Here is a 5,947-nt window from a genome sequence, read left to right as displayed (position 1 = left end):
AAAAAAAAAAAAAAAAAGATTACAGGCGAGAGCCACCATGCCCAGCCTAAATCTGATCATTTTTAACCACCATATTTATTAATCATGTACGGCTCCATTTATGAACTGAAATTCTCTTAAAACATTTTCAACTGCATTTATACACGTAGAATCTAATTTTAGTTTTTAGTATTTCAGTTGTCTGCCTTATCAAGTATTAATATTTAAATAATTCTCACAGGTATATTAAATGTCTACATTTCTCTTAAACTTTTAAGCTCTCTTTGTTCCAATTATAATCACAAACTTTGGAAAATCTTATACCTTTCAACTTACAATCACTATCAAAAATCAAATACCTAGCGCCGGGTGTGATGGTTCATGCCTGTAATCCCAACACTTCGGGAGGTCGAGGCAAGCAGATAGCTTGAGCCTGGGACTTCAAGACAAGACTGGGCAACATGGCAAAAGCCAGTGTCTACAAAAAAAAAAAAAAAATTAGCCAGGCATGGTGGCACCTGTGGTCCCAGCTACTTGGGAGGCCAAGGTGGGTTGATCATCTAAACCTGGGGAGGTCGAGGCTGCAGTGAGACATGATCGTGCCACCGCACTCTAGCCTGGGTGACAGAGTGACACCTCGTCTGAAAAACACACACACACACAAATACTTAGATATTTTACATGAGAATTAGATTTATCTATCAGATACTCTACCATGCCAGATTTCCTTACAATTACAGAAAATAGCAAACACATATTGTTTGTAAACACAACACAAAAACGTTAATGCTCTGGTTTCTATCTGCCTTGTCATTCCATTATTTGACTCCATTTTCGAGGTTAGAAACTTACTGTACGGTGGCCGGGCGAAGTGGCTCACACCTGTAATCCCAGTACTTTGGGAGGCCAAGGCGGGTGAATCTCCTGAGGTCAGGAGTTCGAGACCGGCCTGGCCAACATGATGGAACCCCGTCTCTACTAGAAATACAAAGAAAATTAACCGGGCGTGGTGGCAGGCGCCTCTAATCCCAGCTACTCGGGAGGCTGAGGCAGGAGAATCACGAGAATCCGGGAGGTTGGAGGTTGCAGTGAGCCGAGATCGCGCCACTGCACTCCAGCCAGAGCGATAAGAGCGAAACTCCATCTCAAAACAAACAGAAACTCAGTGTAAGGAAACAATGCAACCCAAGGCATTTGGGGTGACCTTCACATTGCCTGAGGGTGCCGAGGCAACAGAGATGCTGGCCATGGACTAAGGTCTGGGTATTCTCAGGCAGCAGGGACAAGGTGGGCTTTTTTCCTGGTTGCTAAACCCACGTCAAAGTCCAGCTCAGGGACTGGAGCTCAAGAAACCCACCACCCATTCTCCAGTCCGACCGGGGACCTGCAGGCATCTGTGCCGTGCTGCCCTGAGTCCTCCAATCCTCCACACTCTTCGTCTGTTAAGTACACGCCTGCACCCCAGCCTGCAAAAGTTCCAGGTTCCTCTCAGGGGCAGGGACCCGCACGCCGGCCCAGGGCTTGGCACGCGGGGGTGCTGAAACAGGGCCAGGCCTGGTTTCCAGCCGATCGTCATAGTCCCCAGGCCCAGCAACCTTCCTCACAAAGGCATCGTTAAGAGGCGGGGAAACAAGAGCCAGGAGAGGGGCGCGGAACGGCTGGTGGGACGAACTACCAGCTCCGCGCCTCCGGCCAGCTGCGTCGAGCGAGGGGCACGGCAGCAGATGTGCGGTTCGAAAACTAGGAATGGGGACGTTCGGGGCCCGCTCGGCTCCGGAGGCAGTCGGCGAGCAGTCCCTGGCGGCGTTGGCGCAGTCAGTCGCAGCCAGTCGCTGCCGGGTACAGGAGCCCGTCGGCCCTCAGACCGCGACTCCCGCAAGGCCTTGCGGGCGGGGCCGCGCCCGCGCCGTCTCTTGCCGGAAGGTGCGAATTAGGGCGCTCGATTGTGGGCGGGGGCGGAAAGAGGCGCGCTTTAAAGTGGTAACAGATGGTTTTCTTATCCAATAGGATTTAAAAATTTGTCCTTACCCGGCCAACCGCGGAAGTAGGGTAGGCGGGCGGCCAATGGGGACACGACGGGGGGCGGAGTCGAGGCCTCCGAAGCGGAAGTGGGTTGCTGTTGAGGCGGCGGCATCTTTCTCGAGGGGCGCTCCTGGGCGGCTGGAGAAGGAGCTGCTTCTCTCGAGTGCGACGGCGGCGGCGCCTGCGGACCCAGCTAGCTCCAGGTTAGGCTGGGCTTTGCGGGAAAACAGCGGCAAGTCAGGGCCTGTGCAAAATGAGAGGTTTAGGCGGCTTCGCGGCCTACAGAGGCCTCGGCCCGCGCGGCTCCACCCGGCCGAGACTCCGCAGCCCGGGACCTCGAGCCAGCTCTGGCCGCTCGCGCCGCCTTCCGCGCGGGCGCACCTAGCCCGGCTTGGCGCGGGCAACAGAAGTTAAGAGGCCTGTGTCTGGGTCTCGGCTCACTCTGGCGGGCCGCGGCCATGGGGCTTAGTCCATAGCCTAGGAAGGGAAACTGAGGCTCTGGGAGGGGCAGGAACGCCCCCAAGGTCACTCGGAGAGTCGGGCAGGGTGTGCTGTTGGTGGGGAGACCTGGGCAGGGATTTTGTTCCCCGCTGACGACATCTCCTTTGTGTTCGCGCCGCCGCCCCGCTATCGTGGGGCCTGCGAGTTTGCCCGGGTGCCCGCGCCGCGTGGCGGGGCCTTTTGTAGGTCGGGAGGATCTGAGTACGGGTGCGGGGCTGACGGTGCGGGGCGCCGAGGTCGCAGTCTAAAACTTAGTAGGGCCTCGACTTCCGGGCGCACTTCCGGGCCCCGGCTGATGGTTGGTGGAACGAGTGACTGTGAGGCTTGCGGCCCAGCCCTGCACCGCTCGGGCCCTTCACCCTCTGGCGCGCCTGTAGACTGGTGTATGAAGATTCTCAGGACCCGAAGCAGAGTTGCTAGTAAACACCGCTTTTCCGCCTTTGATCCATCGAGGAAACAGGGAAAAGGATAGAGCTTGGGCAAGCAGTTTGGGTAGGGATTTCAGCTTTTGTCTTTCACTTGTCGGTTCCCATAGACGTTCACAGTCTTAATAACCTTCGTTCTGTTTCTGCACCAAGTTCTTGAGCCAGACGTAGGGTCTCAGCTCTGGAACCTGGCTTAGACTGTCCAAGTGGTTGGGGAGACTGAGGTCCAGAAAAGTGAGGTGGTCTGCCCAAGGTCACAAAGCCGGCTATTTGGCGGCAGATGAGGTTAAGTCCCAACTGCAGGATTAGGCTTTTGAATTCGGCGACCAGGAGTTTTGGGACCGCTGACAGTAAAAGAGACATTGAGGGGAATGTTTTGTTACTTTCTTGGTGTTTTACTTGTTAATGGACAAGGATACATTGGGTTCAGTTTTACTGTGAGTTTGAGATGAAATAGGGACATTTGAGTAGCAAGCTGTATTGCTGGCTTTTGTACTGCCTGAATTTGAGCTTCCAAAAATCTTACTTTAATACGTCGTTTATTGATCTTAAATTACTACCTTTGTAAGGATCTTTTGTAAACATTGTTTTTCTAATCTTCATGAAATCTTAATGCCATACGTAAACTATTTCTTTTTATAGAATATATGCACGTCTGTGCTTTGTACATAAAATGAGTAAGATATTTCACTCTCCTCAAGATCGAAGTAGCGTATTTTTGAGGTGTTCTGTATGCCAAACTTTCTGCTTGTACAGCAGTAAACAGTCGTGGTGCTGCCCTTCCTGTAGCTGGGTGAGGATAGAGGGAATAAGAGATACCTCATTTTATTGTGCTTTGCAAATACTGCCTTTTTTGCAAGGTGAAGGTTTATAGGAAGTATTCGTTGAGCAAGTCTGTAAGTGCCAGACATTTTTCCAACAGCATGTGCTCACTTCGTGTCTCTTGTGTCAAGTTTTGGTAATTCACAATATTTCAAACTTTTTTTTTTTTTTTTTTTTTGAGATGGAATCTCAGTCACCCAAGATGGAGTGCAATGGCGTGTTCTCGGCCTCACTGTAACCTCTGCCACCTGGGCTCAAGTGAGTCTCCTGCCTCAGCCTCTGGAGCAGCTGGGATTACAGGCACTGTACTACCACACCCAGCTAATTTTTGTATTTTTAGTGGAGACGGGGTTTCACCATGTTGGCCAGGCTGATCTCGAACTCTTGACCTCAAGTGATCCGCCTGCCTTGGCCTTCCAAAGTGTTGGGATTACAGGCATGAACCACCATGCCCAGCCCCAAACCTTTTCATTATTACATCTGTTACGGTGAGCTGTGGTCAGTGTTTTGGGTTACCGTGAATAACACTAATATAAGATGGTGAACTTAATTGGTAAAAGTTGGGTGTGTGCTAACAGTTCCACTGATTGGCAGTTCCCAGTCTCTCTTCTCAGGCCTCTCTATTCCTTGAGACACAATATTGAAATTAGGCCAGTCAGTGACCCTACAGTATCCAGACAAAAGAAGCAGTCAGTTGAATCTCTCTTGCTTTAAATCAAGTTAAGAAATGATTAACCTTAGTGAGAAAGGCATATCAAAAGTTGAGATAGGCCAAAAGTTAGGCCTCTTGTGCCGAATGACAGTTGGCCAAGTTGTGAATGCAGAGGAAGAGTTCTTGAAATTAAAATGCTACCCCAGTGAACGCATGAATGATTAGCCAAACAGCCTTATTGCTGATAGGGAGAAAGTTTTAGTGGTCTGGATAGAAGATCAAACCATCCGTGACATTCCCTTAAGCGAAAGCCTAATCCAGAGCAAGGCCCTAACTCTCTTCAATTCTGTGAAGAGTGAGAAAGGTGAGAAAGCTGCAGAAGAAAAGTTTGAAACTGGGAGAGGTTGGTTCATGAGGTTTAAGGAAAGAAGCCGCCTCTGTAATGTGAAAGTGTAAGGTTGAGGCAGTAAGCATTGATGTAGAAGCTGCAGCAAGTTATGCAGAATATATAGCTAAAATAATTAAGGTGGCCACACTGAACAACAGACTTTCAATGTAAATGAAACAGCCTTATATGAAAAAAAATACTATCTAGGACTTTCATAGCCAGAGAAAGGTCAATGCCTGGCTTCAAAGGACAGGCTGATTCTCTTCTTAGGGGCTAATGTGGCCCGTGACTAAATTGTAACCAGTGCTTATTTACCATTCTGGAAATCCTAAGGCCCTTAAGAATTATGCAGAAATCTACTGTGTGCTGATCAGTGAAACAAGAAAGCCTGTATAGTAGCATATCTGTTTACAGTATGTCTTACGGAATATTTTAAAGCCCACTATTGAGATCTACAGTTCAGAAAAAAAGATTTCTTTCAAAGTATTACTTACTGCTCACTGAGAACGTGCTTAGTCACCAAAAAAGTCTCATGGAGATGAATGAGATTAATGTTAACATCTGTTCTGCAGCCCATGGATCAAAGAGTAATTTCAACTCTCAAATCTTACTTAAGAAATGCATTTTGGGGCTGAGTACGTTGGCTCATGCCTGTACTCACAGCACTTTGGGAGGCCAAAGCAGGTGGATCGCTTGAGCTCAGGAGTTAAGAGACCAGCCTGGGCAGCATAGTGAGACCACCCCCTCCACTGCCAATTTCTTAAAAAAAAAAAAAGAGGGGGGGGACGGGGGAAAGAAATGCGTTTTGTAAGTCTATAGCTACATAGATTATGATTCCTCTGATGAGTCTCAACAATGTAAATTAAAAACCTCCCGAAAGGATACACTATTCTAGATACCATTAAGAATATTTGTTGCCAGGTGCGGTGGATCACAGGGTCAGGAGATCGAGACCATCCTGGCTAACCCGGTGAAACCGTATCTCTACTAAAAATACAAAAAATTAGCCGGGCGTGGCAGTGGGAACCTGTAGTCCCAGCTACTTGGGAGGCTGAGGCAGGAGAATGGTGTGAACCCAGAAAGAGGAGCTTGCAGTGAGCCGAGATCGCACCATTGCACTCCAGCCCGGGCGACAGAGCGAGACTCCGTCTCAAAAAA

General features: G+C 49.4%; 1 protein-coding gene across 4 annotated transcripts in view; it reads left to right on the top strand.

Moving 5' to 3' along the window:
* The first annotated feature begins 1,911 nt into the window (after positions 1-1,911).
* The window catches only part of RNF4 (ring finger protein 4), a 45,182-nt gene continuing 41,146 nt past the window's right edge, over positions 1,912-5,947 (top strand). For 2 of the 4 annotated variants that reach the window (XM_011936748.1, XM_011936745.1), the window contains exon 1: positions 1,912-2,233. The gene's annotated coding sequence lies outside the window, so the exon portion shown is untranslated. Of the gene's footprint in view, positions 2,234-2,406; positions 2,995-3,930; positions 4,050-5,947 lie in introns of those variants that run through there. The other 2 variants (XM_011936747.1, XM_011936746.1) reach the window with 2 other exon arrangements.

This window comes from Colobus angolensis, unplaced genomic scaffold, assembly GCF_000951035.1.
Source record: "Colobus angolensis palliatus isolate OR3802 unplaced genomic scaffold, Cang.pa_1.0 Scaffold157, whole genome shotgun sequence".
NCBI lineage: Eukaryota > Metazoa > Chordata > Mammalia > Primates > Cercopithecidae > Colobus > Colobus angolensis.
Note: the sequence above shows the minus strand (reverse complement) of the source record. Positions and strands in the feature narration are given on the sequence as shown.